This window comes from Rutilus rutilus, assembly GCF_951802725.1.
Source record: "Rutilus rutilus genome assembly, chromosome: 14".
NCBI classification, from domain to species: domain Eukaryota; kingdom Metazoa; phylum Chordata; class Actinopteri; order Cypriniformes; family Leuciscidae; genus Rutilus; species Rutilus rutilus.
In genome coordinates, this window is record NC_140219.1 from 9027536 (window position 1) to 9040744 (window position 13209).

Here is a 13209-nt window from a genome sequence, read left to right on the forward strand (position 1 = left end):
ATGTAATCTTATTGTGCTACTTTATTTGTACATGATTAGAATGAACAGAAATCTAAGAATATTTTTCTTCTTTTGTTAAAGCCATTTCAGACTCCAAGTAAGCATTATATTACTAATCATCTATTTTAAAGGTGCCATACAATTGAAAACTGTATTTATCTTGGCATAGTTGAATGATAAGAGTTCTGGACATGGAACTGACATACCGTGAGCCTCAAACACCATTGTTTCCTCCTTCATGTGTAAATCTCTTGTTTGCAAAAGACCGCTGAAAAATGAGTGAATCCCACCATAACACCGACTGTGACGTTGGAGTCAGGATAATTAATATTTATACCCCCCAAATTTGCATTTTCCAGTCCATGTTCTAGGCCAGGCAGTGTTAATGTGGACCTGCACAGCCGAATCATCAGAAGATCTGCAGGTATTGTGAAGAAGCAAGCAAGGACAATAGTGAAAATGGCAGATCATGGATATAAATGTTATGTCTGAGGCTGTGCTGCGGATTTGAGAACTTTTCATTCCCTTCCCACAAAAGAGAACTGTCAACAGGCATGGTTGATGTTTACAACAGGATAAACTCACCATTTTAATTCAAAGCTGTTAGTTTACTCTTAACGGAGGCCGATCAGAACGAAACTCGGTGGGCATGTTCGACTCGTGGCCCTAGAGGTCTGTAAGAATTTTGAAAAATCAGCCACTAGTTGACGCTAACAGGTTTTACGGCTATGTAATCACGTGATGCATATCATTTGATAGATCTCCTCATACTGAACAACTTTGCCTCAAGAACTACTGCTGTCAATCAATTTGTTCATTAAATACTTGCGATTATGTTAAAAACCTACTTTTGCAAACTAGTCCTAGGTTTTTTGCCCGATCGGAAATATACCAGTGCAGTACAATTCTCTGGAAGCTCTAGATTATTAATTATATAAAAAACTTTAACTTTACCCATTGGGTAGCCATAACAGGATCATTTAGAAAATGGGTATGGCAAAAAACACTCAAAAGCCTGTAAATCCTAAACAAAAACTCAGACAACTCACTAAACTGCCTTATGTGCTTAAAGACCCTAAATGCTTGAACCCCGCTAAATGCTGCTTGCAGCTTTAATTATTATTATTCTTCTTACCAAAAAATTCCACTCAAACTCGTCCTAGAGCTTTAACTCTACATACTCCAAACTCGGCTCAGACACTCAAACTGTTCTGACTCGAGTTGCTTTATCTTTTCAGACTGATCGGACTTACGGTTTTCCTACAAATGACGATCAAAACTCGGAAAAACTCCCATTGACTTACATTGGGGAGTTCTAAAAAATTCAAATCCAGATTCAAACTCACCAACCGACAAAAATTCAAATCTAAACACCTTGAAGACTAAACCAAACTGCCGTTCTATATATATTAGCCAATGAAACTCATTTAAACTAATAAACTCTAATCTCATACACTTATAAACTAATTAACTTAAATTTAATAACTAATTAACTAATAAACTCATGAATTCATAGACTTATGAACTCTTAAACTCATAAATTAATAAACTCTGAACTCTAAACTCATTTAAACTTATAAACTCTAAACTCAAAAACTCGTACACTTATAAACTCTAAACTCATAAACTCTGAGTGTGTGTGTGTGTCTGAGTGAGTGTGTGAGCGAGGTAGTCTGAGTGAGTGTGTGTGTGTGTGTGTGTGTGTTTGTGTGTGTGTGTGTGTGTGTGTGTTTGTGTGTGTGTATCTATCTAACTTATTTATATATCTATCATAAACTTCAAACTACTTTAAACTACTTTAAACTTCAAACCACTTTAAACTTCTTAAGTTTAATGCTTCCAGCTCCCAAGCAACTCCATAGCAACCAAACTTGAGTACCCTAGCAACCGTTTTGCAAGACCTATATCTCTGTATCAGAACATCGTATAGAGATGAGTTTTGGCTCTTTTGACTCATGCTAGCAAACAGCACTTCCAACATGCTACACATGCTAGCAGTGAATAGCTACATGCTAATAGCAATTAGTTAAGTGTTGAATCATGCCAAGATCATGCTAAGAACTCTATAAAAACTCCATAGTAACCATCTGTGACAACTACCAACCACCTAGTAACACCATATCAACCGCCCTCAATACCATAGCAACCCCCCAGAACACCCTAGCAACCGCCTAGCAACCACCCAGAACACCCTAGCAACCACCCAAAATACCCTAGCAACCGCCTAGCAACCACCCAAAAGACCCTAACAACCGCCTAGCAACCACCCAAAAGACCCTAGCAACCACCCAGAACAGCCTAGCAACCGCTTAGCAACCACCCAGAACACCCTAGCAACCACCCAAAATACCCTAGCAACCACCCAAAAGACCCTAGCAACCACCCAAAATACCCTAGCAACCACCCAAAACACCCTAGCAACCACCCAGAACACCCTAGCAACCACCTAGCAACCACCCAAAAGACCCTAGCAACCACCCAAAATATCCTAGCAACCACCCAAAACACCCTAGCAACCGCCTAGCAACCACCCAAAAGACCCTAGCAACCACCCAAAATATCCTAGCAACCACCCAAAACACCCTAGCAACCGCCTAGCAACCACCCAAAAGACCCTAGCAACCACCCAAAACACCCTAGCAACTGCCTAGCAACCACTCAAAAGACCCTAGCAACCACCCAAAAGACCCTAGCAACCACCCAAAAGACCCTAGCAACCACCCAAAACACCCTAGCAACTGCCTAGCAACCACCCAAAAGACCCTAGCAACCACCCAAAACATCCTAGCAACCACCCAAAACACCCTAGCAACTGCCTAGCAACCACTCAAAAGACCCTAGCAACCACCCAAAAGACCCTAGCAACCACCCAGAAAACCCTAGCAACCGCCTAGCAACCACCCAGAATACCCTAGCAACCACCTAGAACACCCTAGCAACCGCCCAAAATACCCTAGCAACCACCCAAAAGACCTTAGCAACCACCCAGGACACCCTAGCAACCACCTAGCAACCACCCAGAACACCCTAGCAACCGCCCAAAATACCCTAAAAAATACATTAGGAACCACCCAGAACACCCTAGCAACCTTTGCGGCCCAAACTTTCTCAAGCCAACTTAAAGTTTGTCTCGACGAACTTTCGCATCTAGTTAAGTTGGCTTGAGAAAGCCAACATATTGAAATCCTATTTAAACTTATTATTATTATTATTATTATTATTCTTCTGAGCGGAAAAAAATCTGAGACTAACTCCTCCTAGAGCTTTAACGCTACATACTCCAAACTCGGCTCAGACACTCAAACTGATCTGACTCGAGTTGCTTTATCTTTTCAGACTGATCGGACTTACGGTTTTCCTAAAAATGACGATCAAAACTCGAAAAAACTCATTCAAAAACTCCCATTGACTTACATTGGGGAGTTCTAAAAAATTCAAACCGACAAAAATTTAAATCTAAACACCTTGAAGACTAAATCAAACTGCCGTTCTATATACTATATGAGCCATTGAGACTCATTTAAACTAATAAACTCTAAACTATAAACACTTATAAACTAATTAACTTATAAACTAATGAATTCATAAACTTATGAACTCTTAAGCTCTTAAATTAATAAACTCTGAACTCTTAATCTCATTTAAACTTATAAACTCTAAACTGATTTAAACTTATAAACTCAAAACTCAAGAACTCATACACTTATAAACTCATCAATTTATACACTTATAAACTCTAAACTCAGACACACACACTGAGTTTATGAGTGAGTGTGTGAGCGAGTTAGTGTGTGTGTGTGTGTGTGTGTGTGTGTGTGTTTGTGTGTGTGTGTGTGTGTGTGTGTGTCTATCTAACTTATTTATCTATCTGTCAAACTTCAAACTACTGTAAACTACTGTAAACTTCAAACCACTATAAACTTCTTAAGTTTAAATCTTCCAGCTCCCAAGCAACTCCATAGCAACCAAACTCGAGTACCCTAGCAACCGTTTTGTAAGACCTATATCTCTGTATCAGAACATCGTATAGAGATGAGGTTTGGCTCTTTTGACTCATGCTAGCAAACAGCACTTCCAACATGCTACACATGCTAGCAGTGAATAGCTACATGCTAATAGTGATTAGTTAAGTGTTAAATCATGCCAAGATCATGCTAAGAACTCTATAAAAACTCCATAGTAACCATCTGTGACAACTACCAACCAGCTAGTAACACCATATCAACCGCCCTGAATACCATAGCAACCACCCAGAACACCCTAGCAACCGCCTAGCAACCACCCAGAACACCCTAGCAACCACCCAAAATACCCTAGCAACCACACAAAAGACCCTAGCAACCACCTAAAACACCCTAGCAACCGCCTAGCAACCACCCAAAACAGTCTAGCAACCACCCAGAACACCCTAGCCACCACCTGGCAACCACCCAGAATACCTTAGCAACCGCCTAGCAACACCATAGCAACCACCCATAACACCCTAGCAACTGCCTAGCAACCACCCAGAACACCCTAGCAACCACCCAAAATACCTTAGCAACCGCCTAGCAACACCATAGCAACCACCTATAACACCCTAGCAACTGCCTAGCAACCACCCAGAACACCCTAGCAACCACCCAAAAGACCCTAGCAACCGCCTAGCAACCACCCAAAAGACCCTAGCAACCACCTAAAATAACCTAGCAACCACCCGAAAGACCCTAGCAACCGCCTAGCAACCACCCAAAAGACCCTAGCAACCACCCAGAACACCCTAGCAACCGCCTAGCAACCACCCAAAAGACCCTAGCAACCACCCAAAAGACCCTAGCAACCACCCAGAATACCCTAGCAACCACCCAAAACAGCCTAGCAACCACCCAGAACACCCTGGCCACCACCTAGCAACCACCCAGAATACCTTAGCAACGCCTAGCAACACCATAGCAACCACCCATAACACCCTAGCAACTGCCTAGCAACCACCCAGAACACCCTAGCAACCACCCAAAATACCCTAGCAACCGCCTAGCAACCACCCAAAACCGCCTAGCAACCACCCAAAACACCCTAGCAACCGCCTAGCAACCACCCAAAATACCCTAGCAACCACCCAAAAGACCCTAGCAACCACCCAAAATATCCTAGCAACCACCCAGAACACCCTAGCAACCGCCTAGCAACCACACAAAAGACCCTGGCAACCGCCTAGCAACCACCCAAAAGACCCTAGCAACCACCCAAAATATCCTAGCAACCACCCAAAACACCCTAGCAACCGCCTAGCAACCACCCAAAAGACCCTAGCAACCACCCAAAACATCCTAGCAACCACCCAAAACACCCTAGCAACCGCCTAGCAACCACCCAAAACACCCTAGCAACCGCCTAGCAACCACCCAAAAGACCCTAGCAACCACCCAAAAGACCCTAGCAACAGCCTAGCAACCACCCAAAAGACCCTAGCAACCACCTAAAATATCCTAGCAACCGCCTAGCAACCACCCCAAAGACCCTAGCAACCACCCAAAATATCCTAGCAACCGCCTAGCAACCACCCAAAAGACCCTAGCAAACACCCAAAATATCCTAGCAACCACCCAAAACACCCTAGCAACCGCCTAGCAACCACCCAAAAGACCCTAGCAACCACCCAAAACATCCTAGCAACCACCCAAAACACCCTAGCAACCGCCTAGCAACCACCCAAAAGACCCTAGCAACCACCCAAAAGACCCTAGCAACCGCCTAGCAACCACCCAAAATATCCTAGCAAACGCCTAGCAACCGCCTAGCAACCACCCAAAAGACCCTAGCAACCACCCAAAACAGCCTAGCAACCACCCAGAAAACCCTAGCAACCGCCTAGCAACCACCCAGAATACCCTAGCAACCACCCAAAATACCCTAGCAACCACCCAAAAGACCTTAGCAACCACCCAGGACACCCTAGCAACCACCTAGCAACCACCTAGCAACCACCCAGAACACCTAGCAGCCGCCCAAAATACCCTAGCAACCACCCATAACATCCTAGCAACCGCCTAGCAAAAAACGTTCTGCTCCAAACTTTCTCAAGCCAACTTAAAGTTTGTCTCGACGAACTTTCGCATCTAGTTAAGTTGGCTTGAGAAAGCCAACATATTGAAATCCTATTTAAACTTATTATTATTATTCTTCTGACCCTAAAAAAATCTATATCAAACTCGTCCTAGAGCTTTAACCCTACATACTCCAAACTCGGCTCAGACACTCAAACTGATCTGACTCGGTATGCTATATCTTTTCAGACTGATCGGACTTACGGTTTTCCTAAAAATGACGATCAAAACTCGAAAAAACTCATTCAAAAACTCCATTGACTTACATTGGGGAGTTCTAAAAAATTCAAACCGACAAAAATTTAAATCTAAACACCTTGAAGACTAAACCAAACTGCCGTTCTATATACTATATGAGCCATTGAGACTCATTTAAACTAATAAACTCTAAACTATAAACACTTATAAACTAATTAACTTATAAACTCATGAATTCATAAACTTATGAACTCTTAAACTCATAAATTAATAAACTCTGAACTCTTAATCTCATTTAAACTTATAAACTCTAAACTGATTTAAACTTATAAACTCAAAACTCAAGAACTCATACACTTATAAACTCATCAATTTATACACTTATAAACTCTAAACTCAGACACACACACTGAGTTTATGAGTGAGTGTGTGAGCGAGTTAGTGGGTGTGTGTGTGTGTGTGTGTTTGTGTGTTTGTTTGTGTGTGTGTGTGTGTGTGTGTGTGTCTATCTAACTTATTTATCTATCTGTCAAACTTCAAACTACTGTAAACTACTGTAAACTTCAAACCACTATAAACTTGTTAAGTTTAAATCTTCCAGCTCCCAAGCAACTCCATAGCAACCAAACTCGAGTACCCTAGCAACCGTTTTGTAAGACCTATATATCTGTATCAGAACATCGTATAGAGATGAGGTTTGGCTCTTTTGACTCATGCTAGCAAACATCACTTCCAACAAACTACACATGCTAGCAGTGAATAGCTACATGCTAATAGTGATTAGTTAAGTGTTAAATCATGCCAAGATCATGCTAAGAACTCTATAAAAACTCCATAGTAACCATCTCTGACAACTACCAGCCACCTAGTAACACCATATCAACCACCCTGAATACCTTAGCAACCGCCTAGCAACACCTAGCAACCACCCATAACACCCTAGCAACCACCTAGCAACCACCCAAAAGACCCTAGCAACCACCTAGCAACCACCCAAAATATCCTAGCAACCACCCAAAAGACCCTAGCAACCACTAAAAATATCCTAGCAACCACCCAAAATACCCTAGCAACCGCCTAGCAACCACCCAAAAGACCCTAGCAACCACCGAAAATATCCTAGCAACCACCCAAAAGACCCTAGCAACTACCCAAAATATCCTAGCAACCGCCTAGCAACTACCCAAAAGACCCTAGCAACCACCCAGAACACCCTACCAACCGCCTAGCAACCACCCAGAACACCCTAGCAACCACCCAAAAGACCCTAGCAACCACCCAAAATATCCTAGCAACCACCCAAAAGACCTAGCAACCGCCTAGCAACCACCCAAAAGACCCTAGCAACCGCCTAGCAACCACCCAAAAGACCCTAGCAACCACCCAAAATACCCTAGCAACCACCCAAAACACCCTAACAACCGCCTAGCAACCACCCAAAACACCCTAGCAACCACCCAAAATATCCTAGCAACCACCCAAAACACCCTAGCAATCGCCTACCAACCACCCAAAAGACCCTAGCAACCACCCAAAATATCCTAGCAACCACCCAAAACACCCTAGCAACCGCCTAGCAACCACCCAAAAGACCCTAGCAACCACCCAAAACATCCTAGCAACCACCCAAAACACCCTAGCAACCGCCTAGCAACCACCCAAAAGACCCTAGCAACCGCCTAGCAACCACCCAAAAGACCCTAGCAACCACCTAAAATATCCTAGCAACCACCCAAAAGACCCTAGCAACCGCCTAGCAACCACCCAAAAGACCCTAGCAACCACCTAAAATACCCTAGCAACCGCCTAGCAACCACCCAAAAGACCCTAGCAACCACCCAAAAAATCCTAGCAACCGCCTAGCAACCACCCAAAAGACCCTAGCAACCATCAGAAATATCCTAGCAACCACCCAGAAAACCCTAGCAACTGCCTAGCAACCACCTAAAATATCCTAGCAACCACCCAAAAGACCCTAGCAACCGCCTAGCAACCACCCAAAAGATCCTAGCAACCACCTAAAATACCCTAGCAACCGCCTAGCAACCACCCAAAAGACCCTAGCAACCACCCAAAAAATCCTAGCAACCGCCTAGCAACCACCCAAAAGACCCTAGCAACCATCAGAAATATCCTAGCAACCGCCTAGCAACCACCCAAAACAGCCTAGCAACCACCCAGAAAACCCTAGCAACTGCCTAGCAACCACCCAAAAGACCTTAGCAACCACCCAGGACACCCTAGCAACCACCTAGCAACCACCCAAAATATCCTAGCAACCACCTAAAATACCCTAGCAACCGCCTAGCAACCACCCAAAAGACCCTAGCAACCACCCAAAATATCCTAGCAACCGCCTAGCAACCACCTAGAACACCCTAGTAACCACCCAAAATACCCTAGCAACACCCTAGCAACCACCCAAAACATCCTAGTAACCACTCATAACACCCTAGCAACCGCCTAGCAACCACCCAGAACACCCTAGCAACCGCCCAAAATACCCTAGCAACACCATAGCATCCACCCATAACATCCTAGCAACCACCTAGCAAAAAAGTTTCTGCTCCAAACTTTCTCAAGCCAACTTAAAGTTTGTCTCGACGAACTTTCGCATCTAGTTAAGTTGGCTTGAGAGAGCCAACTTACTGAAATCCTATTTAAACTTATTATTATTATTAAGTTGGCTTGAGAAAGCCAACATATTGAAATCCTATTTAAACTTATTATTATTATTATTATTATTATTCTTCTGAGCGGAAAAAAATCTGAGACTAACTCCTCCTAGAGCTTTAACGCTACATACTCCAAACTCGGCTCAGACACTCAAACTGATCTGACTCGAGTTGCTTTATCTTTTCAGACTGATCGGACTTACGGTTTTCCTAAAAATGACGATCAAAACTCGAAAAAACTCATTCAAAACCTCCATTGACTTACATTGGGGAGTTCTAAAAAATTCAAACCGACAAAAATTTAAATCTAAACACCTTGAAGACTAAATCAAACTGCCGTTCTATATACTATATGAGCCATTGAGACTCATTTAAACTAATAAACTCTAAACTATAAACACTTATAAACTAATTAACTTATAAACTAATGAATTCATAAACTTATGAACTCTTAAGCTCTTAAATTAATAAACTCTGAACTCTTAATCTCATTTAAACTTATAAACTCTAAACTGATTTAAACTTATAAACTCAAAACTCAAGAACTCATACACTTATAAACTCATCAATTTATACACTTATAAACTCTAAACTCAGACACACACACTGAGTTTATGAGTGAGTGTGTGAGCGAGTTAGTGTGTGTGTGTGTGTGTGTGTGTGTTTGTGTGTGTGTGTGTGTGTGTGTGTGTGTCTATCTAACTTATTTATCTATCTGTCAAACTTCAAACTACTGTAAACTACTGTAAACTTCAAACCACTATAAACTTCTTAAGTTTAAATCTTCCAGCTCCCAAGCAACTCCATAGCAACCAAACTCGAGTACCCTAGCAACCGTTTTGTAAGACCTTTATCTCTGTATCAGAACATCGTATAGAGATGAGGTTTGGCTCTTTTGACTCATGCTAGCAAACAGCACTTCCAACATGCTACACATGCTAGCAGTGAATAGCTACATGCTAATAGTGATTAGTTAAGTGTTAAATCATGCCAAGATCATGCTAAGAACTCTATAAAAACTCCATAGTAACCATCTGTGACAACTACCAACCAGCTAGTAACACCATATCAACCGCCCTGAATACCATAGCAACCACCCAGAACACCCTAGCAACCGCCTAGCAACCACCCAGAACACCCTAGCAACCACCCAAAATACCCTAGCAACCACACAAAAGACCCTAGCAACCACCTAAAACACCCTAGCAACCGCCTAGCAACCACCCAAAAGACCCTAGCAACCACCCAAAACAGTCTAGCAACCACCCAGAACACCCTAGCCACCACCTGGCAACCACCCAGAATACCTTAGCAACCGCCTAGCAACACCATAGCAACCACCCATAACACCCTAGCAACTGCCTAGCAACCACCCAGAACACCCTAGCAACCACCCAAAATACCTTAGCAACCGCCTAGCAACACCATAGCAACCACCTATAACACCCTAGCAACTGCCTAGCAACCACCCAGAACACCCTAGCAACCACCCAAAAGACCCTAGCAACCGCCTAGCAACCACCCAAAAGACCCTAGCAACCACCTAAAATAACCTAGCAACCACCCGAAAGACCCTAGCAACCGCCTAGCAACCACCCAAAAGACCCTAGCAACCACCCAAAATATCCTAGCAACCACCTAGCAACCACCAATAATACCCTAGCAACCACCCAGAACACCCTAGCAACCACCCAAAATACCCTAGCAACTGCCTAGCAACACCATAGCAACCACCTATAACACCCTAGCAACTGCCTAGCAACCACCCAGAACACCCTAGCAACCACCCAAAAGACCCTAGCAACCGCCTAGCAACCACCCAAAAGACCCTAGCAACCACCCAAAATATCCTAGCAACCACCCAAAAGACCCTAGCAACCGCCTAGCAACCACCCAAAATACCATAGCAACCACACAAAAGACCCTAGCAACCGCCTAGCAACCACCCAAAACACCCTAGCAACCACCCAAAACACCCTAGCAACCGCCTAGCAACCACCCAAAAGACCCTAGCAACCGCCTAGCAACCACCCAAAACACCCTAGCAACCACCCAGAATACCCTAGCAACCGCCTAGCAACCACCCAAAATACCCTAGCAACCGCCTAGCAACACCATAGCGACCACCCATAACATCCTAGCAACTGCCTAGCAAAAAACGTTCTGGTCCAAACTTTCTCAAGCCAACTTAAAGTTTGTCTCGACGAACTTTCGCATCTAGTTATTATTATTATTCTTCTGTTAAAAACTGTTGACTCAAACTCGTCCTAGAGCTTTAACTCTACATACTCCAAACTCGGCTCACACACTCAAACTGATCTGAAGTTAGTTGCTTTATCTTTTCAGACTGATCGGACTTACGGTTTTCCTACAAATGACGATCAAAACTCGGAAAAACTCCCATTGACTTAACATTGGGCATTCTAAAAAAATTCAAACTCACCAACCGACAAAAATTTAAATCTAAATCCCTTGAAAACTAATTCAAACTGCCATTCTATATATATTAGCCAATGAAACTCATTTAAACTAATAAACTCTAATCTCATACACTTATAAACTAATTAACTTAAATTTAATAACTAATTAACTAATAAACTCATGAATTCATAGACTTATGAACTCTTAAACTCATAAATTAATACATTCTGAACTCTAAACTCATTTAAACTTATAAACTCTAAACTCAAAAACTTGTACACTTATAAACTCTAAACTCATAAACTCTGAGTGTGTGTGTGTGTGTCTGAGTGAGTGTGTGAGCGAGGTAGTCTGTGTGAGTGTGTGTGTGTGTGTGTGTGTGTGTGTGTGTGTGTGTGTGTGTGTGTGTGTGTGTGTGTGTGTGTGTTTGTTTGTTTGTATCTATCTAACTTATTTATATATCTATCATAAACTTCAAACTACTTTAAACTACTTTAAACTTCAAACCAATTTAAACTTCTTAAGTTTAAAGCTCCCAGCTCCCAAGCAACTCCATAGCAACCAAACTTGAGTACCCTAGCAACCGTTTTGCAAGACCTATATCTCTGTATCAGAACATCGTATAGAGATGAGGTTTGGCTCTTTTGACTCATGCTAGCAAACAGCACTTCCAACATGCTACATATGCTAGCAGTGAATAGCTACATGCTAATAGCGATTAGTTAAGTGTTAAATCATGCCAAGATCATGCTAAGAACTCTATAAAAACTCCATAGTAACCATCTGTGATAACTACCAACCACCTAGTAACACCATATCAACCGCCCTGAATACCATAGCAACCCCCCAGAACACCCTAGCAACCGCCTAGCAACCACCCAAAAGACCCTAGCAACCACCCAGAACACCGTAGCAACCACCCAAAAGACCCTAGCAACCACCCAAAAGACCCTAGCAACCGCCTAGCAACCACCCAAAAGACCCTAGCAACCACCCAGAACACCGTAGCAACCACCCAAAAGACCCTAGCAACCACCCAAAAGACCCTAGCAACCGCCTAGCAACCACCCAAAAGACCCTAGCAACCACCCAGAATACCCTAGCAACCACCCAAAACAGCCTAGCAACCACCCAGAACACCCTGGCCACCACCTAGCAACCACCCAGAATACCTTAGCAACGCCTAGCAACACCATAGCAACCACCCATAACACCCTAGCAACTGCCTAGCAACCACCCAGAACACCCTAGCAACCACCCAAAATACCCTAGCAACCGCCTAGCAACCACCCAAAACCGCCTAGCAACCACCCAAAACACCCTAGCAACGCCTAGCAACACCATAGCAACCACCCATAACACCCTAGCAACTGCCTAGCAACCACCCAGAACACCCTAGCAACCACCCAAAATACCCTAGCAACCGCCTAGCAACCACCCAAAACCGCCTAGCAACCACCCAAAACACCCTAGCAACCGCCTAGCAACCACCCAAAATACCCTAGCAACCACCCAAAAGACCCTAGCAACCACCCAAAATATCCTAGCAACCACCCAGAACACCCTAGCAACCGCCTAGCAACCACACAAAAGACCCTGGCAACCGCCTAGCAACCACCCAAAACACCCTAGCAACCACCCAAAATACCCTAGCAACCGCCTAGCAACCACCCAGAATACCTTAGCAACCGCCTAGCAACACCATAGCGACCACCCATAACATCCTAACAACCGCCTAGCAAAAAACTTTCCGGTCCAAACTTTCTCAAGCCAACTTAAAGTTTGTCTCGACGAACTTTCGCATCTAGTTAAGTTGGCTTGAGAGAGCC